Raw genomic sequence first — 25,810 nt, forward strand, 5'->3', positions numbered from 1 at the left:
TTCATTTAACAGGTTTATTTAATTATTTCATTAATTCATGTAAGTATCTGAGGCAATGGATTTACTGCAGCTCAGAGACATTAGCAACTTGCCCAAGTCATGGCTTGTAAGTGGTAGAGTAAGAATTTGAACAATAAAGTCCATGCTCTTCTTAGTTTTTTTTGAGACAGGGTCTTGCTCTGTTGCCCAGGATGGAGTGCAGTAGTGCAAACATGGCTCACTACAGCCTCACCTCCTGGGTTCAAGCAATTCTCTTGCCTCAGCCTCCCATGTAACTAGAACCACAGATACATGGTACCATGCCTGGCTAACTTTTTTATTTTTTGTAGAGATGGAGTCTCACTGTGTTGTTCAGGCTGGTCTCGAACCCCTGGGCTCAAGTAATCCTCCTGTCTTGGCCTCCCAAAGTCCTGGGATTACAGGCATGAGCCACCGTGTCTGGTCCCATGTTCTTCTTAATCAATGAACTTTATTAAATGGAGATGGTGACTAAAGCTTTCTTCCCTCCTCAAGAGCAGCAAAAGGGCAATGATGTGAAAGCACACTGCAAACTGCAAAATGCTGAGATTAATTCTTATTCTTCCCTACTAATACTGGGCTTTCTTAAAGCAAGATATAGCTATACCAAATTTTGGTGGCATTATTCTCTTTTATAAGCAAGATGGGACCAGGTCTCTAACCCAACTCTATAGAGAAAGAGAGAACTGTCCTTCCAGTGCCATGGTTTCATATGTGGCTCCCACGGCCCCGCCCAAGCTGACCTCTGCCATATTCCCACTCTGAGCCAGGGCCCTGTGCCTGACAGGCATTGGCCTGTGTGCCCCATCAACTTCACCAGGCTGGCTGGAAGCAGCCCAGTAAACACACAGTTTTCACTGTCTGGAGTGGTGACTCAGTCACTCTTGGCAACATCTACTCTGTTTCCATAAGGCTCAAAGAGCTCTTCATATGAACCTTGGTGAACAAGGACTCAAAGAGCTTCTCACCCATGTGCACGGCTACGAGATAGAACATGGAAACCAGGCTCACTCACAGACCAGCTTGGAGGTTTTAATTCCAACTTAAACATGCTCAAGCTTATTAAATTTTGTTTCAGAGAATCTTTGTCATCTTGAATAATGAATTCTGGATGTACAGGAACCAGGGATATGACTGGGCTCAAAGTTATTTGGCCACATTTCTCCTCGGAATCCTAAAATAACCACAATGTTGCATGTTTTTTTCTCCAATCACCCTATCTCATCCCATCCTTCCAACTTTTATTTTTCTCTTGACATTTCTTCTGCTCCAGGTACTTTCCCAGGTGTTAGGGATACAGCAATGCATACATGGTCTATGCCTTCAAGGGGTTCCAGATCTTGGGGATGAAACAGCATAAAGCAGAAGGAAGGACAAAGCAAGAAGCTGTCATGATGATTGGTTTACAGACCTGTGGATCACAAAAGGGGTTGCCTAACTCAGTCTGAGGGCAAGTGGGAGTCAAGAATTCATTCAAGCCACGGAATGACCGCATGAAACTTCTAGAACTAAACCCTTTGCAAAGTAGGAAAGGGAAATAAAATGTCCTGGGGTCCATGCCTAGTGATTAAAATCAAACTCAGGAGGACAAAATATATAGATTCTGTACTTGATCAGGGCAAAATCTGGTCAGCCAAATACATTCATGATACTAATCATAACCAGAAATTCCAGGGGCATATCTATTCCACCCAAGCATAATGAAAAATGGGACATATAACTCAACCAGAATGTTGTTCTTCTCTGCTCACCCAGCATGCATATACTTTTTTCATTCAGTTGCACGTACTGAATTTATTTCCACAATGAAGAATGCTTACAAGTCACCTCCCAGTCCATGATGGAAAAAAACAGGCATGCAGACTCAACTCTCATTTTTTCCCCAAATTTGGCTGACAAGCCAGAAGCAAAGTTGATGGTTTCAAATAATATCAAACTGACTATTGACCTAACCACTCCCAGCTGTCAATCCAGATACCAGTAGTTTGAGACAAATGGCTAAACTTTCTCCAGCAAGAGTCACATTTTGTACTAAAGATGTAAATGAATGGCAGACCCAAATACAATGTTATCCTCTCAATTTGGGACTTAAAGGAGAAGATGAAGGCAGGAAAAGACAACCAGCATTAGCTCCACACTGAGGTGCACTGGGCTTGATGGACCCAGGTTCTCTCCCCGAAGAGGGCATTATCAAGCCTGTTTTACAGAACAGTAAATTCAGGCTCGGAGAGGTTGAGTCATTGGCCTGATATCAAAAAGCTGGAGAATGTAGAGGTGGGATTCAAATCCAGGTCTGTCCAATGGGGCTACAGTCTGTTGCCTCAGTCTCATTATCCTTTATAAAAATTAACAAACCTGGCCGGGTGCGGTGGCTCACGTTTTTAATCCCAGCACTTTTGGAGGCCAAGGTGGACAGATCACCTGAGGTCAGGAGTTCGAGACCAGCTTGTCTTGGCCAACATGGCGAAACCCTGTCTCTACTAAAAATACAAAAATTAGCCAGGCGTAGTGGCGGTACCTGTAATCCCAGCTATACGGGAGGCTGAGGCAGGAGAATCACTTGAACCTCGGAGGCAGAGGTTGCAGTGAGCCGAGATCATGCCACTGCACTCCAGCCTGGGTGTTACAGAGTGAGACTCCGTCTCAAACAAAAACAAAAACAGCCCTGTGAGACCAAAGCTATGAAATGAGGTAGATGTGAGATGAGAGGGGGATACAGAATATTGCTTAGAAGCCACTATCTGTGAGGGTAAGGGGGCAATGACATTTCAGTTATAGGGGAGAGTTGCCTCTGATAGGATAATTCCTTGACAAGCCACCTGGGCCAGAAACCGAGGCCCTAGGAGAACAGCAGCTGCCTTACAGGAGGCAGAAAATTGCTAGGAAACATGGGGTGTGCAGTATTTCCCTCCCTATGATACCCCCTCCCTCAACAATCTACTGTCACAAAAGTTACTAAAAATATGAAATGCTTGCTGTGAATGCATATCTCTTGGAAACCAGCAAGGAGGTGGGCTTCTGTGTACAAAATGTTGGGATGGAGTAGAGACCACCTTCACAGAGATGCTGCAGGCAGCACCTCATGGGAACTCACAGAAATCCTGAGGCAGGTTCCATATTATTCAATCAGATCTCTAGAGGGCAGATAGGTCCTTGAAGCATCTAGGCTGGGCAGGGTTGATCCAGGACACCTGATCTCTTAGTTACACCAGCATTGCCTGCTTCTGCATCAAGGGAGTCATGCATTTCTTCCTCCTGGCCCTAGTTGTTCTCCTTTACTTCTCAAAGTACCCCCAGTTCCATAACCCATTTCCTAACCCACTGTCTTCTCATCTCCCCATTCTCTATCCTTCACAGATCTTGGCCTTCTGTACTTATTAGTAGACTGGTACAGACTTAACTCACTCCTCTAGGATGGAAGCTGGTAAGCCTGGGCCTGAAGGCCAAATCCAGCTCCCCACCTATTTTCGTAAATAAAATCTGATTGGAACACAGCCACACTCATTCATTTACATATTGTCTATAGCAGCTTTCTCACTACAGTGGAAGAGTTGAATAGCTGCACCAGAGACCCTATGGCCCTCGAAGTCCAAAATATTTATTGTCCAGCCATTTGAGAGAAAGTCTGCCATCCCTTGCTCCAGAATATTAAGTCCTTGAAGCCTGGGGCTCTGTTTCATTCATCTATCTCCAGTATGTGAAACAGAATAAATTTTGTTTGATAAAGTGGGTGAATGCATGCATGAGGGTTAGACAGACATGATTAGATCAATTTAACACAGTTGTTACTGCAAAGACACTAATTAGAAATCCTTTAAACTGAAAAGAGATGTTCTAGTTAGCCACATTTTCTATTTAAGCCAGTTAACAGCAACAGCAACTTTTATGTTTTAATGCACACTGATTTTATTTTTTTCCTCAAAAGCATGTTATTCTATTTCCCTTTCTTAGTAAACTTGGGTCTAACTGAAAACTCTGTGATGCTTTGGGCTGCATTGCTGAACATTAGTATCTGGTACTGAAAATCACAGGTATAGCTTTGGAAGATATTTGGGGATATGATAATTTATCTTCCAGTTAAATGGTGGATGTTATTGGTTTTTGGTACATATACCAAAAACACTAGTTTATTTCCCTTTCATTTGCTCTTCATGATTTTAATCATTAATAGTTTAATAACTTATTAAGTATGTATTGTATAAAAGGCACTATGCTAAGTACTGTACTTGCATCACCTAATTTACTCCTCACAATAACCTATGAAGTAGGTACTGCTATATCCCCATTTTACAGATGAGGAAACCAAGGCTTGAAGAGACTAAGTAGCTTGTCCAATGTCAGATGACAGGTATACATCTGTGTGGCTCCAGAGTCTGAGCTGTAAATAATTACTCTATAGCTCACTCATTTATTCACTATACCAACACATATTAAAGTACTTAACAAATATTTTAATGTCTCTGTATGCCAAGTCCTATAATGGCAATGGAGAGAGAAGAAAATGAGGTTCAGTCCCTGACCTCAAGGAGCTCACCTGCTCATGAGGGACCAACAAGATAACCATGGAACCTGAGGAGGACAACTAGGGAGTAGAATAGGGGGCAGGAGAACTCAGAGAAGGGGCTTCAAACTCAGTCTCCAGAGGTCAGGGAAAGATTTCTGGAGGAAACAAAATCTAACCTAAAACAAAAGATGAGTCAGAAACTTGGTGGGAAGAAGGATGAGGAAAGTGGACCTCTTCAAATGGAGAGCTGCAGTGACAGAGGCTGATTATAAGAGAGTATGGCCTTTGCATGAAAACACATATTATTTGATATGGCAGAAGCTTCCAGTAAGAAGGGAGGGGACAGCAAAAAATGAGGTCAGCTCATGGAGTCCTATAGGCCATGGTGAAGAGTCTTCAAATAATTAAAGAGAGAGGAGAAATGGTGATTCAGTGTTTCAAATTTTATGTTAAGAATTTTACCTGGCTACAATTTTCCTCTTCTCAACAGAAGCCATTTTCCCCTTTATGAAAATCAGATAACTTCTGACAGGGGATTTCTCCCCAATGCCCCACTGAAAACCCAGCTCCTGGTGTACTCCATGATCAACTGAGTTCCTTGAAAGCACAGTGGCTGGAAAAAGTCAGGACTCCACAAATATGCACCACATGAATGCACCGGATTAGTGCAGCAAAGCTGTGCACCAACTTTAACTAACCTTGGACAGGTTACTCCAAGTGTGGAAGATAAAGCTCTAAGGGTATGCTCTGAAAGGAGATAAGAAAACAGAGATAAACTTCTCTGTATAAAAAGAGAGGAGAAAAGTAGAAAGGAGAGGAAAAGGGAGGCAAGGCTGAACAATAAAGCAGAAGGCTGGAATATTAAGAACAAAACAAAAGGTGGCCGTGGAGAAATTCTAAGTGGCAAGGGAGCTGAAGAACTTTTAAGAACAGGAACAACAATATTAAATTTTCAGCAGTTTGTATTGCAATCGTATAACCCCTCCACAGCCTTAAACTTTCAGGAACAGTCTGCAATGCCAAAAGCCTGTCTCACTTTTCTGAGAATCATTTGGGGGTGGTTCCAGTGGGTAAGAGAGGGATATTACACAGAGAATGAAGATCCGTGACCTGTAAGTGCAAGTATTTTGGCAGAACAGACTAGGCAAAAATAGTGACCAACAGTAATGTGACACTACCTTTATCCCAACAAAACAAAATAAGCAAAAGGAAACATTTCCAAAAAGATTAAAAAGGACACTGGGTCTTCCACATGTGAGTTCTCCAACTCACATTTAATGCAGCATAGGCTGGCAAATGACTAACAATTGATTCCGAAGGGGAAAAAAAAGTTCTGATTCAGTGTTTGCCGATTCCTGTGGTGTAGATACTCCTGCTATGGCAGATTTCAAGCTACCAGCACAACATCAACAGGCTTGCAAAACTCCTGAAAATTAAAAAATTCACTCTGATGCGCTAGTAGAAGCTGACTCCAGCAATAACACTGACTCGGGGAGTCCACAGCTGATGTCTAGGTTAAAGGCAGTTTCCAGGGATCAAGCCTTTGCTTAGGTTTTGCCAAGACAAGGTTTTATCCAGAGTTGTAGTAGTTTTTGGAGACTATGCGGTCCCTATAGGAGACTAAGGTAGGCACAGGGATAAGAAAGGCTTAGAGCTAGTCGCGTGATCAAAGTACATAGAACTAAAAGGAAGCGCTGAGGTCAACTAGTGCGATGGAGGAATCTAAGGCCCAGAGAGCATGGTTGCTACTCAAGGTCACTCTCTGAATTAGTAGATCTGGAATTAGAGTTTTGACAGCCTCCCTCCTTCCTCTCTGTGCTTCGAAGTCTCATCCTCTTAGGGAAAGGCACGGCACGAATTTGGCTTATAACTGGGCAGGGGCACACACAGGCAGTTCTGGCTAAATTTGTACATTTTGCTAGTTTACAATTTGCAGGATTTCTGCCTCTCTCTGTATGAAGAGGAGCTCTGCCAGGGATTGGTGTGAGCTTAAGAAAGCCAGCCAGAAACCCAGCTGACAGGAAGATAAGACCAACTGGGGTGGCCAGCAGTGAAGGAATGAGCAGACAGGTTTCTACAAGACAACATACAAGGATGTGGGACTGATGGCATATTACAGACTGGGAAAGGCTCCTCCACACTCTCATGTTAATCAGCAGGAAATAGAAGGGCAGAAGAGGGAGGTCCTTTTATGTTCTTAATAAAGCCCCAAACACAAAAAATACAAAATGTAGCAGGCAATGCCTCCCTTTCGCTGAAAATGAGATCAAATTAGGCACCCTAATTGTTTTTCAAATGATTTCTGACCTGGTTATATTACACAAAACAGGACAGAGTGATTCAAACCTGCTGTCAATACAGAGTCAAGGAAAGAAAAATGCCAGCGATTCTGCAGCTGTCCAGCTGGAATCCTGGAGGAGCAGCTTTCATGACGACTCTGATGCACAGAAACAAGCCAAACGGCCAGAGCAGGAGTTAAACCAAATAAACCTGAAGGATATCAGTTTATTAGGAGGAGAGTCTTAAAATAGCAGCCAGGAATGCATGGGTTTCCCTGGACAACTCAGATTACATGCCCTATCCCTGCCTTTAGTAACATGAAGCACTAAAATGTTTTGATCAATCTAGTTTCTCTCTGAATTGCAATAAGTTTTCAGCTTAGGGAAGTCAGTCTGTAAGCAAACACACTGGATGAGCAAAATGTATACATACAGTGATGTTCCTTAGAGGGGTTAGCTGGGTATAAAGAGAAATAAGGCACAGTCTGGGTCTCTGGGAAATTTACACCAGGGTTATAAGAAGAAACATGCCTATAAGGACGTGGTCCCAAGGGCGAAGGTTTCCAGTTAAACTGACAGACGGTCTTCATGACAATGAGCATTTGACATGAACTCTAAAGAATGCATTCCTTCATTTAATGCATCTCTATTTTATGCCAGGTTAGGGGGACACAAAGATCAACAGTGACCAGTCTCACAGGGTTGGGTAAGGGGCGTCAGGCATTCTAAAACATTACATTGAAACAAATTTTCTTTTTTGTTTCATTTATTTAACATTTTGGTAATCAGCAGCACAGACATTAAAGTCCAAATGTGTTTAAGTGGAATGTAAACATTTGCTCAAAGATGTGGGTGTCTGAAAGCAAAGAGGACTTTCGCAAGAGATACAGAATCATACAAGAATCACTTTTTTGCTCTTATTCTGCAAGCGAAGCAGCAAAATGTCCTAGAGTCCAGATGTAAATTCCATTTCCATTTTTTCTATTTCAAAAACATTGGCCCTAACTCATCTTGTCTTTGGCAGTTCACTAAACTTTATTTAATGAGATAAAGTTGAAGAACTACTACCAAACACAGACATTTTGCTTAAAAATTAGAATGTAAGCACCAAAAGATTAAGTCAGGATGTAACCTAGTAGAAATTCAATGATGAAATGCCTGCAATCCATCATTTTTGCCAGTTAGAATCGCCAGAGTGGCTGCAGATGTTACCACTTGCACTCTCAAAGGTTGAGAGCTGCCTTTTGCTAACAGATGCTGAAACCTACTAGGATTTAGGTGGCCCAGAACTTCATCACCACAGAGCTCTATCAGGTTTCCCCATGTCCACAAATAAACCGATCACTGGATCAAGATGCGCTCTCCCTTTCATGTAAGCCAACCAAGTTATTAGCAAAGCTCCTTGGACAGAAGTTTGGAGTCTCAGCCTTTGCTGCAGCTCTGTCCCCCACCAAGAAATTGATTTCTGCCCTGACTGGCTTGGGTGGGCATTCTAGGTCATCTACTGTCTGAGGTCAATTTGGAACTGACGAAGAATTCTTAGAGTGAGGTGACAGGGTAAAACATGAAAGAGATTCAGAAAGCCTGGTCTCTGATCCCCTTTTGACCACCATCCTCTCAATTCTTCGACAAGGATTTATTGAACATGACAGGCATGCTGCCTGCCCTCATAAAACTTGGAGTCTAGCACCAATTTGCTGGTTAGAATTGAGAAAGTCATTTTGCCTACTTCATTCAGACACCTACACATATGCACACACTTGACTTTCCTCTATCAAGCCATGCCCCCCTTTACCACCTAGAGTTTGCACACGCTGTTCTGTCTAGAATACTCTTTCCTTATTCTATATAGCTAATACAGTTTTCAGCTTAGACCTCACTTCTTTCAGGATACCTTCGTGACTCCTCCAAGATTGGATTGGATGCTCCTTCCAGATATAAATGTCCTATAGGTACTTATCACAGGATATTACAAGTGTCTGTTTCTGTGCTATGTGTCCTGTCCCTATTCCAAGCACACCATCTGGCACATGCTGGGATTTCAGGCACCATATAGCCAATAGAGTTGGCTACAGTTCACTTCCAGCTCACAAATATTTGCTGAGCCCTGTCCTTGCCCTAAACGAAATCAAGACCAAAAAAAAAAAAAAAAAAAAAAAAAAAACCATGTGCTTGCAAAATGATGACACTGTAAAAGCCAATGAGACAGGGATTAAGCATTACCTTACACTTACGGGCATTGCAGGGGGAGAAGTGATCATTGTCCTAAGAAAAATGAGTTCAAATTATCACGATCTTTTTACATGTGGTGTTTGGTTTTTTAAAATTTAATTTTATTTGTTTTGGAGACAAGAGTCTCACTCTGTCACCCAGGCTGGAGTGCAGTGGCACTATCTTGGCTCACTGCAACCTCCGCCTCTCAGGTTTGAGCAATTCTTCTGCCTCAGCCTCCTGAGTAGCTGGGATTACAGGCGCATACCACCACACCTGGCTAATTTTTTGTATTTAGTAGATAGAGTTTCACCATGTAGCCCAAGCTGGTCTCGAACTCCTGAGCTCAGGAAATCAGCCTGCCTTGGCCTCCCAAAGTGCTAGGATTACAGGCGTGAACTACCACGCCCGGCTGGTTATCTTTGCTTTTCTCTTAACATGCTAATATGTCAGAAAACAAACTCCAGAGCCCCTCTGATTTAGAGTGTCCCTATACAGTTTCAAGAACTTCATACTCTTCCTTTAAGTTCCAATTCTATATGAACTCGCCTTGTCTACCTTCTCCCAGTCCCTAAGATTCCACTTTCTTCTCTGAATTTCCATGACTCTGACTGCCTGGACCACTCATCTGGCATTGGCTGGTTTTGTTCACAGTTGCACCTCCAGCAATTTGTACAGCATTTAACATAAAAGAGGGGCTCAATGATTAGTAAATTTAGTAGAAACTAGTTTGTATGATAGCATGAGGGTTAAAAGCAAAATATTAGCTTTGCAGTGATGCAGATTCTGGTTCAAATCTCAACTCTGGCCCTTAGCTGCATCATGTAGGCCCATTATTTAACCACTCTGAGCTTCAGTTTATCTATAAAACGGAGATGTTACTACTGACACTTCCTAATAGTGATGTGAGGGATTAAATGAGACTATGTATGCAAAGTACCTAACACACCTCCAGGCACATAATAACTCAATCACCCCCAATGGGCAGCTATTGTTACCATTTTCTTTGTTGTTACTGTTTCAGGGCCCCTTTTCTATTCACAGTCCATCTCCTCACCTATATTATAAGCAGTTATATAAGTTATTATATAACTTTATAACCTTATAAAGTTATTTATAAGGCAGGCATTTGTAACATCTGTTGTTGACACACATGGAAGGCTTCAGGATAGTGATGAAGAGGAGGAGTAGAAGGAACGGAACATGAAGGCAACTATTACTTCTTCTGATGTCACTAATTTGCAACCCTACAGCAGGCTTTTGATTTCAAAAAGAGCAGCTGAGAAGTGGGAGAAGAAAAAGACCAAGCTTGCTTCTGAAGAAATGTGCTTCCCAGAGATTCCACAGGACCCCTGGACCACAAACCACAGAAAACCATGAGATGTTTACAGCCAGGAATCTCCTCCTACCCCCAACTCCCCAGCTCTTCCCTGGCCAGAGTCTTTGCTCACTAAGGGTATGGAAAGCTGTTTCTGTGCATTAGCATCAATTGACAACTCAAAGTTACAATCTGTTTTTATCTGGATCAGAGGCAGAAAGATAAATGTCTCAGGCATTACTTAAAATTCCTAGGCCAGCACCAAAGGCCTTCTATCTATGCTGTGGTTCCAGAGGGAATGCCCAGAGCGGGGTGGCCAGTTACCTGTGTAAATGCTCCGTTTACTGCCTGGGGTACTCCTGGAATGGGGCACTGTCTAGAATTAGGGTCCCAGAAGGAGGGGGTACTACAGTCCCATCCCATATGAACTGAATTAAAGTTAAATATATACAGGGAAACGAGGACCAGAAATTCTCTCCTTTAGTATCCTTGAGGCAAAATCAATACCCTCTTTTTATTGAGGGGAAACTGAGGTCCAAGGAAGGGAAGACATTTAACCACTAATATTTTGGCGTAGAAGAGCTAGAGTTATAACATCTACTTGAATATGGCATGAACAGAAAGCCATTTTTAAAACCACTCTATTGACATATAATTCACACACCATGAAATTCATGTATTTAGAGTGATTCAATGGTTTTTGATATCCTCATACTCATGAAGTTCTCCAACCATCACCACAATCTAATTTTAAAACATTTTCATCATATCAAAAAGAAACTCTAGCCACTCCTCATCCCTCCTCTATCCCCACTCCGCAGCCCTAGCAACCCCTAATCTATTTTTTGTCTCTATAGATTTGCCTACTCTGGAGATTTCATATAAATGGGATCATACAATATTTGGCCTTTTGTGCCTAGAATGACATTTTTTAAATGACAGACTTCAGCAGCAGACTCACTGGCTGCTCAGTGAATAATTATCCAGAGCTGTGCTGTCAAATACCATATCCACTAGCAAATGTGGCCATTTAAATGAATTAAAATTTACTACATTACAAATTTGGTTATTCATCCGCACTAACCACATGTCAATTGTTAATAGTCACATGTAGCACTAGTGGCTACCATATTAGACAGCATAGAGCGTAGGTTATTTCCATCATTACAGAAAGTACTGTTGGACAGTGCTGCAGAGGATAGAGGCACTTATTTATTCATTAAATACAGAGCAGCACTCTGTGTAATGTCTCCTCCTCCTGGTGTTGGAGAGTTACCAGTGAGGATGAGGAAGAGGTTAAGGGAGGAAGGAGGGAGTGAACAGGTGGGCCAAGAAAAGCTCAGTATACCCTCCTCCCACTACTTCCAGTGCCCTGAGAGCTCCCACACTCACGCTGGGCCTCAAAAGCTCTCTGTTTAGTTAAGCTCATTCAAAAGGCAGATATGCCAAAGCCTTTGGAAAGACTTCAAGGAAGCCAGCCTCTACCTTAGCCGTTTGATGATTTCTGAAGCATTACATGTCAGAAGGTGATCTGAGGGGCTCCTTAATGAGACTGAACAGTTCTGATCAGTTTTCGGCCAGCAGTGGCCATTCTGGTTGCCAAGATCATAAGCTCTAATGCTGACTAACACCTCAAGGCCAGAGCCAGGGCATCTTGGCACCCTCAGACTGAAGGGAACACAGAAAGCTCCCTGCTCCTTTGCTGGGGGCTGCCTGTGAGTTCAGCTACAATGTCTTTCCTCTAATCTGTCCAAAGACACTGTAGTCACCAGCCCCCAGCAATGGGGCAGCAAGTTGCCTATTGTGGGTCTGGATGCATTAAGACAATCAGGGCGCCCAGACTGAAGGATGATAACAAATAAAATGAAACATAAAATCATATTCAGAGAAAAGTCCTTTGATCCTTCACCTATCAGAGTACTTTGTTCCAAAACACTGTGGAAAAATCATCAATTCTGACTTTCAAATGTTGTTTTATAGGAGTATAATTGGCTAATTTCCTTTTGTTTAAAACTCTGCCAAAAGATGTATCTTCTTTCGTCTACTTTGGCCAATTTATAAAAAAGGAAAGGACAACCTAACAAATGCTTCTTTCAGTGTTTGCTAGTTTCAATCAATACTTCCATCTCAAATTCCCCCTCCGCCTAGGAGTGGCAGTGGGGGGATTTCAAGAATCCATAAGTGACATTTCTAAGATATCAGGAGCAAAAGATAACAGGGTGGATATTTACCAAACTATGTCAAGCGTGCATTTACTAAAAGTTGTCCTTTCAGTGAAGGTCATTCTGTGTTTCTTGGTCCTTTGGTTTTCAAAAACACCTTTCATCATGGTTTATCAGGGAGAGAGGAGGCTGAGCAAGAAGAGGTGGCTACATGGGTGCTTCAGACCTTTGATCTGAAGCAACGGACCAGGAGTGGAGAACTGGCTCTCTGAGGTTCTCAGTTCAGCTGCTGTGGTTACTTTCTCCTTCGTAGTCATTTCTGACTTTTGGACACATATGAAATCATTGATTCAACAAACCTTATATACACAATTCAGGGTATTTTCCCATATGTTTCATCTCATGGAAACCATACAATAACTTTACGTGGTTGGTGCTATCCTCATTTCCATTTTAGAGCTGAGGAATGTCAAGTTCAGAGGTGTTAAATGACCCATCAAAGCCACACACAGTCATCAAGCAGAGTTGCTGGGACCCAGACCCCAGGTGTCCTGAGCCCAAGTTTGGCATTTGGATCATCTTCATCACACAACTTTTGCCAGTTGGTGTGGGAAAGAGAAAGCAGAGAAGTGTAGGCCTGTGTATACCAAGAATCCCAAAGGCTGAAGAATGGGCTCGGAGAACAGGCTCAAGTGGAGTCAGACCTGTTTTGCAGAGTTCTACTTTAACAGCTGGTTCCTACCTTCTTCCCTTGGCCACAGGGGCCTCATAAAGCATCTGCTTCTTAGAGACACCTTCTATGGGACTGGGGTAACCAAGGATGCTTTGGCTGCTCTCCCCCGTGAGTTCTTAGAGCTACATGGCCCCATAACTTACAGGAAACTGCAAGTATATCTTAGTACATCTTAAATGAGCTCAGTGCATTCTCATTTTCATGCAACTACAGTGGAAACAGACTATTACCTTCACAACTGAAACCAATCCATCAATACAAATTCACTGGGTGCAAGCTGTTTATTGTGATAGATTGATTACAAAAACAGCCCCTAGTGTTCACCCCTTTCTGTGCCATGTATGCTTTGCAATGTGACTTTGCAGCTCCTCCTTCAGTAGGTGGAATCTGTTTCCCAATCACAAGAATTTGGGCAGGTCACATGACTAGGTTTGGCCAACAGAATGAAGACAAAAACTGGTGTCCTCTTTCAGAGTTTAGGCCTCAAAGGGCCTTGCACATTTCAACTCTCTGCCTTGGAACTCACCTACCACCAGAAGAATAGCTTAGACCAACCTGCTGGGGGATGAAAGATCATGTAGAGAAATCTGAGTTGTCTCATCTGAGGCCATTACAGATCAGCCAGCATGCAGTCAACATGCCAGATGCCCTCAGACATTGGAGCAGGCCCAGGTGAGACCCCCTGAAGCTGGTGTACCTTAGCAAGACTGTCCCATCAGCCTTGGGTGTGTAAGAAATCATACATGGCTATGATTTGAAACCATTCATTTTGAGGGGCTGGGGAGATAGGGGTGAGTAAGGCACCTTTTTCACCAAACTTATCAAGGTGAGAGGGTCCAAAAAACGGTTCGCCCCCTCAAGTTTTATTATTAACTATTTCCTAGGCAGTAACAGGTTTGAAGATGTTCTGGGGGAGGCAAACACTATTTGTGTTGGAAGGTATGAGCCTGAAATGGTTCAAATTGTGGCTAAAAGAGCAAAAGCTTGGAGTCAGGTGACCTAGGTAAGAATCCTTGCCCTAGCACATATGTCCTATATGGAAAAGTCCCTCTCCCTCACAGGTATTCACTGGTTTTCACTCCGAGCCAGATGAATGTAACATAAGCCAATTAATTTAACATAAGCCAAATTAAGCCCCCTAAGAAGGTTCATTACTGAAAGTCAGAGCCTCATTCATGCATGAACAACAGGACAGAACGAATGAGTCTCTAGTACACAGAAATAGTTAAAAATAGGGCACAGTTTCTTCCCTACAAGGTCGAAATTACTGGCTCTTCCTGGACTCTCTCCCTGGTTTTCCTTAATGAATACTGCCCCCTACAGCATGTCAGTGAAACAGATTTTTTTAAAAATTGCATGAACATTCCAATCTGGCTCTTAAATCAGGGCAAGGAATGATCCAAGTGTTAAATGGTGGAAACCACATATACAACTTCTGACGAAGTAGTCACGATTTCTTCTGTGTGGCACCCATCCCTGACCGTGAACTCTCTGATGGCCTCCGAGCACGAACTTGGCAAGGTCAAGACAATTTAAGTGAAGTTAAGGGGAAAATCTTCCCAAGTATGTGAATGGAATAAAAGAAGTCATCACAAACGCACACAGGCATATCCACATAAGATGCAGACTTTTCCCAGCATACAAATGAATCCTAGAGTACAAGTAGCACCCTCAAAAATAAAGTGCATTTTTGGAATGAATGAATGCTTTTAAGGGAACCAATCCAAAGGTGGGGTTTTGGGAACTCTAATAAACTGTGGGGATATGTGTGAAATTACTGAGGTGGAGGAGACTCTTCCAGAATGAATCACACCAACTCTACCCTTGCCTGGGGTAATCAAATGCTAGATTTGCAAGCAATCTTAGAGAAAATCTATTCCAACCTACCTGCTGTTATAAGAAACCTTACCTGTAGCATCCCTAGCAAGTGATGATGATGCCTCTATTGAATACATCTGGGGTCAGGATACTCACTACTCTCAAGAGAGCCTATTCAACTGTGAGAAGACAAATGTGAAAAGTTCTTTTTACAATATACATATGGAGCCAAAGCTTGCCTCCCTGTAATTTTTTTTTTTTACTTCTACTCCCTGTGGCCAGAGAGAGAAGGAAAAAGCTAGTTCAGGATATAGATCTTCATTTGTGCAAGGGAACTGGTTTCGCTCCATAAAACTGTTTTCAAAAACATCTTTTATTTCCGACCATTGTGTGGGAGAATGGGGATCACGGGCACAATGGACCCCTGCAAACTTTGGCTATGGGTCTCACCCTGAAGAGGTTGTACCTAGTCCAGAGAATTAAGTTTCTACCTAATCCAGAGAATTAAGTTCATTCCTAGTACCCGCCTTTTTTTTTTTTTTTTTTTTTTTTTAATAAGAGCAGTCACTACAAAATGTAATGATACTGTTTGCATTTGTTTACTGTCTCTTCCGTCAGACTTTAAGTTCCATGCAGGCAGAAATTATCTGGTTTTTCACTTTTGAATACTCAGTGGCTGGCATAATGCCTGGTACATAGAAGACATTCAATAAATAACCTCTGACACATGAATATATGAAGGACTAGTTCCAAGTACATGAATGTATAATAAAGGAGAGAATCATTTATTCCACACTATACAGTCTGGTTTAGAATTATTTGCCTCCTAAAAATGCAACCAAATCTAGCATAACCTTTTTGCAGCAAAAATCTAGTGCCTTCAAAGATCCTTCTTCTTAGGGCTAAAACTGATCCTTGAATCCACCAGCTGGCTGCCTGCCCATGTGAGTGGGCGGATGGCTTTGTGAAGACCAATTTTAGCTCAGGCCTGCTGTCAGTTCCTCACCACTCAAGAGAAAGTTTTTCCACTAGGCCACATGAACTTGATCACACCCACACTGTGGGTTTTCTCCACTTCACATACATTCTCCTGAGGAACACAAATGTGGGGAGGCCCTGTCTGGAAGAAAGCATTTAGACAGTCTGCAAGTCATTATCCTCCCAAGCACAGTGCCTGAGAATGCCAGGCTAGAAACTCTAGGAGACACACACAAAACCTGGGCAGTAGGGGGCAGCAGAGACTTACAGTCCTAGGCTGTCCTGGAGCCAAAGGACTTATTTTTCTTTAACTTTGCTTTTTCCAAGCTATGTAATTATAGCTTCCCCACTCCACATTTAGATTTCCCACTCCACATTTCAGAAGAATGCTGTGATTCTCCAACTCTGAAAAAGGAGAAGGGAGCATTAGATGTTAAGAGGCCTTCTTTATCTTTGCTCTTATGAAGGAAGCAGGCCAGGTCATTGATTTCCATCAGCAGTTGTTATCTGTGCATTGTCCACAAAGTCTGGGGAGCCTTGCCATCATAAGAACTAGCATAACCATTGCTAAGGAATCATTGTAGGAGCCCCTAGGACACTAAGAATGTGAATGTGTCCCATGGGGCCTTGGTACCAACCACTATGTAGCATGACCATTCATCCACAGGGCATGACACTTGCAAATGGCCCATGTGTCACTCTCACCACCAAGCAGATATACCGTGACCATTGTCTCAAATATTCTCAGTGCAACCCCCTGACACCTTCATCAGGAGAAGATGGCTCCCTGGCACGTGGGCTACACACTAGTATCCTAATGAAATGCACACATTGATGGAATAACAAAGGCAAGCTGCAGCTAAGAAACAAGCACTTTATTTGTGAGAGTCACTGAAGCCTGAGGATGTCATGTCCTCGGCCCAGAGAGGCAGCCAAGTGCACATTCACAAGAAACTCCTCAGTAAGTAGTTACAGCTACATGAGCTGCCAGGCTTTACTGTTCAGGGTCTCTCTCCTCATTCTGACCAGCACTCCATGCTTGCACTTCACATGGTGAACATGGGCTACATATGCTCACAGAAATGTTAACTTCATTTATCCCAAAATGTATGTATCTTCTTGTGCTGATGAACACTGTCTCAAATATCTAAACTTGGAGGAAACAAACTTTTTAAAGAGGACCTTAAACTAAGGAATGACTAAACTAAGCCCTGACTGCAGATGAGACCTTGATTTAAAAAATGAGTATAATGAGAGCACCCAGAAATGTAAATACTTCCCCCTCCCAATGATCCTTGAAATGAAATTGAATTCATGAATGTGTGATGCTTTCCACGTAACAGATGGAAGCAAGAGAAATGCTGAGATTTATCATCTGAAGATCGGATGAACATCAACCAGTCATTTTCTATTCCTGAGACAAGACTAATCAAATAGATCTTTCATCTTTCCAAATGATTTATTTTCTTTTTCTCTACTCCCTCTGTTACAAAAAGCCAGGTTTATTGTATTTCAGAGAAAGGATATATAGCAGAACCATAAGTTCACACATTGGTTTTGAAATGTATCCATTTTTAGAGAAAAACAAACATGGTGACATTCTTCTTCTTCTCTGTGAAAAAAGGATGGCTTCAGCATTAAAGGTGATTAGTTTCACGCATTAGAGGGATTTTTGTGTCTCCTCTTCTGAAGGCTCTTTTAAATTACACAGATCAAGAAAATGACTCCCAAAGGGGGAGAAAGAGACTGCACCAGATACAATTTCTTTCACCTTGATGTTTGATTGTAATGCTTGAGGTTAAGGACAAAAGCTAGGGTGGAATAAGGGCAGTTGGGCACATCACTCAGGTCCCTCTCTAAGGCAGCTTTAATAGTGCTCGCCCTTCCTCTGAACAGGACAGTGCTCTCCTCCACATGAAGTACCACCAAGCTCTGCAAGTGCCAAGGAGACAAAGAGCCAAAAGGTGATTCTCCAGCTAGGGAAAGGTGAGCCAACTTCTCCCTCAGAGCACCTCCTTGTCTTGTATTCCCTCTGCTCCCCTATTTAGACCCCAAAGGGACACTTTCTTTTTAATTTCTCCAGTCTAAGGAAGAATCTATTAGCTCAGCAGAAACAAGACAGCAATGAAAATGTGAAAATCAAAAATGCAAGAAAGAACTTTGCTAAAGGTTAGTGAGGCAATAGCACAAAGCCAAAAGAAAATAAGACCTATGCAAGTAGCTAAGTCTACCCAGTATATGTTGCTGGCTCTGAGAATAAATTTAAATATGTATATGATAAAATGTATACATATATTTAAATGATTCCCCATTTATTCATCTCTTGCTATGTGCTAGGCCTTTGTCTGGGTGTCTTACTATATTACCTCCATTCCCCATAACAATGTACTACAAAGTAGTTGCTGAGAATTAAAGGGCAATGAAAAGGGAGTGTTCTTTTCTCGCTCTGTTGCCTAGGATGGAGTGCAAGTGGTGTGATGTCGGCTCACTGCAACCTCTGCTTCCCGGGTTCAAGCAATTCTCCTGCCTCAGCCTCCCGAGTAACTGGGACTACAGGTGTGTGCCACCATGCCCAGCTAATTTTTGTATTTTTAGTAGAGACAGGGTTTTGCTGTGTTGACTAGGATGGTCTCAAACTCCTGATCTCAAGTAATCCTCCTGCCTCAGCCTCCCAAAGTGCTGGGATCACAGGTGTGAGTCATCATGCCCGGCCGGTGGGGTTCTCTTCTAAAGGTAACCAAGAAGTCCGGCTAAAACTAGGGTTCTCAAGCTCCAGTGCCTTAAGATCTCATGGGTGTGAAATGTAAACTTCTAGGCTCTTATTCAAATATATGAATTAGAAGGACTCAGTTTGTAATGCCTGGGGATTTGTCTTTTTAGCAATTACCTCAAGGGATGATGAGATGGACCATGAATCACACCTTGAGAGACAACAGTCTAGAGTTTTAATTGCGTTATGCAAAAAATGAGAAAGAATGCTTCACATCTAACTTTCTCCCATCATTAGGGCTATAGAAGCCTGTTGCCACTTCAAAGATAAATCAACTGAATCTCAGAAGTGAGATAACTTCCTGTTGGAAAAGGATTAACAAAATCTTTTCCTCTTTTAGATGAGAATTTGACCTTGGGTTAACCTGCTAACTCTTGCCCTGGAAATGTGATAAAGATAGAATGCCCATTACTAAGCAACATTGCTTATGGGAAAAATGATACATCTGGATGGGAAAAACCATAAATGAGGTATAAATACTTCTTGGGGACACCATCATTTTGAGTTTCTCTGAGTTCTGTGACAATTGATTGGGCCTAATCCTTGTAGGAACCCTAGAATTTATACTTATGGGGCTGTTACATACTCCCTTGGGGTATGTGACTTTTAAGCTGGACGGACTTACGCACCTGCCCTATTCAAGTATTATTCCCTCACACCTGAGCTGTTACCTGGGGGTGAAGGGGTACAGCACTAGAACGGTGCTAAGCACGGCCTGTGATGGTCTTTTGAGGGTCATCCTGAGCAGATGCATTGGTGACCATGACATTTGCCCAGAGCCATACTTCTGGGAAGCGGCAGAGCCAATACTCAAACGCAGTGATCTGCCTTCACAGTACTTGCTTTCTCTTTGATTGCAAGTCCCCAAAACTCCTCTCCTGAGAAAACTGAACACTGGCCCCAAGACCTTGGTATAACTTCTTGTTTATTCCTCCAGTGATCTGTGAAGTCCCTAAATTTGGCAGCATCTAATCCATCCTGCCTACTTAGCCTCAACAGGTGGTCTCACTGGTCATTGAGTTCCATTCCAGGCAATATCCCAGAGAATTCTTTAAATTCAATGATGCCACCTTGGTTCACACCTCTAGGTTGGCTTTCTAAGCCCCTTGACAACTATGGGTTCTAGCTAGAAGATCATAAGAACATCACAGCTGATTCCCAAAAAGAGATGGCTGTCACCCTCTCTAACCAACCAACACCTAAGCTCTCCCTGGCCTCGGATAATAGCTCCAGCAATGACAAAGGTCTCTTGATGACCAAGGGAGGCCCTAACCCATCACAGAAATGATCTTGCAGAAGTTTACGCTCTATGGGCCCTCCATAGAATATGAGTTGAATAACACAGTGAACCCAACATATTTGCTGTCAGATTAACACCCAGATCAGAAGTGTAGGACGAGTCATTCCTTCCCAAACTTCTTTTCTTTTTCTCTAAGCAAAAATTTTGAAATGGAAATCAATACAAATGATATCACTTCTCGAAAGTCCTCCCTGAGTCTTCCTGGCTACGTTCATCTTTTTCCTCACAACTTTGAGCATCTCTCTATTATAGAACATGTGAGCGTCATTCTACCCTAAGACTGTGAGTCCCTGGGAAGCAGAGTCTGTGTTTCAGTTCTGCCTGTCATGACAACCGGTCCAGTGCTGGACAGATAGTAAGTGCTCTATAAATGATGACGAAATGAACAAATGAAGAAAGTAACCTGAAACAGGCCACCCCAACCGTATTTTTGTCTGCATGACTTGGATGACTGAATTAATTTCATCTAGGCTAACCTGCAATTTTATGTCAGAATCCTGGTTAATAGCAGGACGTGGGCAACTTTTCCATGGTTACATCTAATCACTAGCTCAGATAAATAACTTGGTTTGCCAACCATAAAGTGACATGTTTATAGATATTCTAAATCAATGGCCCCAGAGTTACTCAGACATGACATAGTGCTGAAGGTTATAAAACTCTGTCTCGAGCTATGTCTGGCTCTTTTCTTCTGCTCATGACAAGGAGTGAACAAAGAGGAAGGGAGTGACATGGAACGAAGACCAGAGGAGGAAACCCACCAGAAAGAACGGATGGCGCTCCCATCAGATGAGGCGCAATAGCTAGTGCCAACTAAAGAATTCATTCACACCTCACAGTGGTTTAGTGATGGAGGACCTCAGACTCACAGAGGGGAAACTGAGGCTGGTGAAGTATCTTGAGAGTAGAAAGTTTGATCTCAAACTCAAGTGCTTTTTGTACTATGTTAAGGCAACTGGTTGTCAAAGCAGTGTCAGTAAACAAGGCCAATTTTTATCAAATGGTTTGGTTATTTCAGCTTCTTAAAATGCCTCATTTCAAAACAATGAAAGATTTTTTTGCTGGAGACAGTGATAAAAGTGCTATCAAGTAGGTAGAGAAAGTAGCCCTCTCATATCTTGTTGATGGGAATATAAATAGGTATAATCTTTTGGGAGCAAAATTTGGAAGTATTAAGGAAAGTAATGTGCATACCCTTTGATACAGCAATTCCACTGAAATGGTTATGTACATGTAAAAAAACATACAAGGATATTAATATTTTAAACATCAAAAAATTGGAAACAACATAAATGAAAGTGATTAAACAATATTGTGGTAAATCCATACAATGGAAAATTACGTGACTATTAGGAATAAAGAATGACCTATATGCACAGATGAGAAAGGCTGTCCATGACTTGGTGATTTCACTTAAAAGATTTTGAAAGTAATATCAATGTTTGTATGGGTACAGAGCTTCTGAAGAATAATTACATATAAAGCACTTTAGAATACTATTTGGAAAATAATAAACACTAAGAAAATTTCATCTATCAAAATGTGATCATACGTGCATAAAAATATGGAATAATATAAACAAAGTGATAAACAGTGGCTAATCTAGGAGGTGGGGCTATGTAGGGTTGTCTTTTAAGACATTTCTATGTTGTTTGAATATTTTCCCATTATTTTTGTAATGAAAATAAAGATGTGCTTTCCGTAAAATGAAGAAAACCATATTATTCAGAAGAGAGTATCTTCTATATGCACATAAGTCAGTCTAGGAATACCAAATGTTTCAAATTCATAAGATGGACCAAACACTTCAGAAATGTACTAGATCCCAGGCAGTGTTAGTTCATTCAAAGGATGTGAGAGGAAAGGAAGAGAAAACAGATAATATCACAAATATTTTAAAAGACAGCTATTTCTTTGTCCCTGAAAATCTGTGATTCTGGTCTGGAGCCCTAGGGCCACTTGGAGTCAACAGAAGTGAGTAGTCTTCCTGCGTCCTGACCATCTCTGGACACTGACTTTTCACTGGCAAATCTGCTCACGTGTACCACAGGTCAGGCACAGATGTGGCTCATTGCTGCTTGCAGGAGAGAGAAGAGGAAATCAAAGGCAAATCTAACCATGATGGCAATGATGATGCAACAAACAACTTTTCCTAAAAGCTCTGCAGACTTTCCTTCAAACCTCACAGGCAAAATCTGAGATCAGTCTTTGGGAAAACTAGTAGGTTATGCTGCTGTCCAGGAATATTTTTGTTTTTTACACATCAACTGTGTACTTGGCCACCACCTTATGGAACAAGTGAATGAATTTCATGTGAGTCTCTAGGCCTTTTCTAGCTAAGAAGTATTATATATTATCTCTTTTCTTCAGCTTCACATCTCAGAGGGTTGTTCTGTGTAACCAGAACTAAATTCAGTGATGATGGCAGGAGGGGGCATGATTTTAAGATAAATCCTTTAGGATTTCCCTACAAAGTATAAAGTGCTCTTCGGGTTTTGAAAAGTTGCCTATTACAATTTTTAATTCCTCTTAATATTTTTAAAAAATTGGGACTAAATGTTGAAATATTTTTGTCACTTATTGACAGAATAATGAATTTCTAATTGAAGTTACTGATGTCATTAGAACAATTCCTCAGAGTGAAATTCTTAGGTCAATGGGGTCACATATTAAAGTCTATGAATTGCAGGCTATAACATGGATGACCCTTGGGGACATTATGCTAAGTGAAATATGCCCATTATTTATATTATTCCATATTTTTATGCATATACTATCATATTTTGAAGATAAAATTTTCTCAGTGTTTATTATTTTCCAAGCAGTATTCTAAAGTGCTTTATAAGTAATTATTTAATTATTCAAAAGCTCTGTCCCGTACACAAAAAGACAAATGCTGTGTGATTTCATTTGCATGAGATATCTAGAGTTCTCACTCATAGAAACAGAAAGTAGTTGCCAGGGGCTGCTGGTGGAGGTGGTGATGGAGAGTTACTGTTTAACGGGTACTGAGTTTCGATTTTGCAAGATGAAAAGGTTCCAGGCATCAGCTGTATCATAATGTGAATATACTTAACATTATTGATTAAAATGGTTAAGAGGGTTAATTTTATGTTATAGGTATTTTGCCACTACTTTCTGAAAAAGTAGTCTATGAATCGGCTCACCTGAGAGTGCAATGCCAGAACCCGAGCCAGTCAGGGTCTGACTCACTTACAGGAAGGATGAAGGAGCAGGGGTGATGGGATTACAGCACGGATTTTACCTCACCTGAAAACAGTCCACACCTCAGCTACAGCACCCACCACAATAAACTGTGGTTCATCTGTTCACAAGAGTATCCCTCCCCGAGGCGGAACTTCTTAAGGTGAAGGACAAGAAGTAACCTCATCCAGGTACCTGCTATGTCTTATCCAGGTAGTTATTTCACTCTGCATGTGGGCTGGCTACCTCAGGAGCTGCAATCAACAGGTCAGGTTCAAGGGAGAACACAGAAACCAAGGGAAAAGGTGAAGGAAATGCAGCAGTTTCTGAAAGTAAACTTCTACTGCCTTTTTACCTCAGGATGGTTGAAAAAGTTAGTATAAAAAAAAACCTGGGACAGCCCAGCGCAGGGGAGAGAATAAATGCACCCTGCTACAGACTGGGACCACCATCAGTTGTTTTTATCATTGTGAATCCTCACAGGAGTTTTCCAGTGTCACAGCTCACATAACACTCTCACATGTACCACCCCACCTTATCCTCATCACAGACCTCCCCAAGGACAGGACGAAGCCAGAGTTTGAATCCCGGAGTGGAACCTGGATACAATTCCAGTGCTTAGTTACCAGTGAGGGCAAGTTACTTAATCTCTATTAACCTCATTCTCTCTGCCTGTAAAATTGAGTTAACAGTATTTACTTCACAGAACATTTGTAAAGATCAGGTACCATACTGAAAATCAGGCCAGGCACAGTGGCTCACACCTGCAATCTCAGCACTTTGGCAGGCCAAGGCGGGCAGATCACTTGAGGTCAGGAGTTAGAGACCAGCCTGGCCAACATGGTGAAACCCTATCTCTACTAAAAAGACAAATATTAGCAGGGCGTGGTGTTGCACACTTGTAATCCCAGCCACTTGGGAGGCTGAGCTAACACTGTGCCATTGCACCCCAGCCTGATTGACAGAGTGAGACTCCATCTCAAAAAAAACAGAAAAAGAAAAAGAAAATCAAAGTTCCCGGCATATAATATGCACTTAATAAATAAGCATGATGGCCGAGCACAGTGGCTCATGCCTGTAATCCCAACACATTGGGAGGCAGAGACGGGCGGATCACCTGAGGTCGGGAGTTCAAGACCAGCCTGACCAACATGGTGAAACCCCATCTCTACTAAAAAGACAAAATTAGCCAGGCGTGGTGGCACACGCCTGTAATCCCAGCTACTAGGGAGGCTGAGGCAGGTGAATCGCTTGAACCCGGGAGGCGGAGGTTGTGGTAAGCTGAGATCACACTACTGCACTCCAGCCTGGGTAACAAGAGCAAAACTCCATCTCTAAATAAATAAATAAGTATGACTTCCCTTTCTTTCTTCTGACACTAAAGTCTTCCCCTGGGGCACTGCCTCTACTAGAATTTGCACCATGGTCCTTTAAGGGGCCTCGTTCTCAGGCTGCTCAGAGCAGATGTGGGAGCCCTTTGCCCAGGGCAGTGGCAGGTCAGTCGCTGTCCTAGCATTGGTGGGCACATGCGTAGGCGGCTGTAGAACACAGTATCCTTCTACACCTGTTCCATCCACTAGGAACTTTTACCTTTATTTTCTCAATTTTTTGAACTTGGGTCTCACATCCATCTTTCAGACTCTTTTATGATAGCTTCTTCCCAAATGAGCATGGGGCAAGGGCAGATCGGCCCACGAGGAGAGGCCCAGCACAGGCTTTTCCTAACACCCTCTCAACTTTCTCCTCATGTGCCGGCCAACCAGCCCTCAACAGGCAAAGCTTCAAGCATTTGCTTCTCAATTCCAGGGAAAGCACGGTATTAATCATGGTTCTGAAACCGAAGTGCCTGGGTTCAAATCCAACTCCATCTCTCACTATCTCTGATATGACTTCAGCAAGTACTTAACCTTTCTTTGCTTTAGTTTCATCTTTTGTAAAATAGGGATAAAATAAGACACATGGTAGGTACTCATAAAGTAGCTTTTACACATCAATGTAAAAACACAAACCTTTCTATTACATACATATACATACGTACATAAATATATACATATATAAAATGCATTGTGAAAGTTCTAGATGGATATATATAGAATGGTATATATTTGTACTCTAAGGAAAATAGACAGGAGAACTTTTATCTGATACCTGTACCATTTTACAAGCATATATTATTTTTGTAATCTAAGCACACTTAAAAAACACACTGGTATGGTGAAGAAAAGGAAAGTGGGAGATAAGAGGGGAAGGAAGGGGGAAAGGAGAGAGAGAAGAAGAGTAAAAATGGTTGCTTGAGACAGAAACTAAGGGCTGGATGATAAAGTTTTGATGGGTTAAGACATCCTGGTGATAGCGTTAGTGCCATTTGCAGAGTTCCCAGTGCCTTGGCTGGGAAACCTTTTTCCATACACATCTGTCAGCCCTCTTCACATTTCCTTCATATATGGGGAGGAAAAGATATAGTAATTAGCAAACACTTGGGGGAACTCAGTTCCACTGAATCAAGTGACCTTGA

The 25,810-nt window shown here is 42.0% G+C and overlaps 1 protein-coding gene across 1 annotated transcript in view; it reads right to left on the reverse strand.

Annotated features, from left to right (window-relative positions):
- The window catches only part of NAV2 (neuron navigator 2), a 411,604-nt gene that overhangs the window by 204,878 nt on the left and 180,916 nt on the right, over positions 1 to 25,810 (reverse strand). The gene's annotated exons all lie outside the window — the stretch shown is intronic.

This window comes from Rhinopithecus roxellana, chromosome 15, assembly GCF_007565055.1.
Source record: "Rhinopithecus roxellana isolate Shanxi Qingling chromosome 15, ASM756505v1, whole genome shotgun sequence".
Taxonomy (NCBI): Eukaryota; Metazoa; Chordata; class Mammalia; order Primates; family Cercopithecidae; genus Rhinopithecus; species Rhinopithecus roxellana.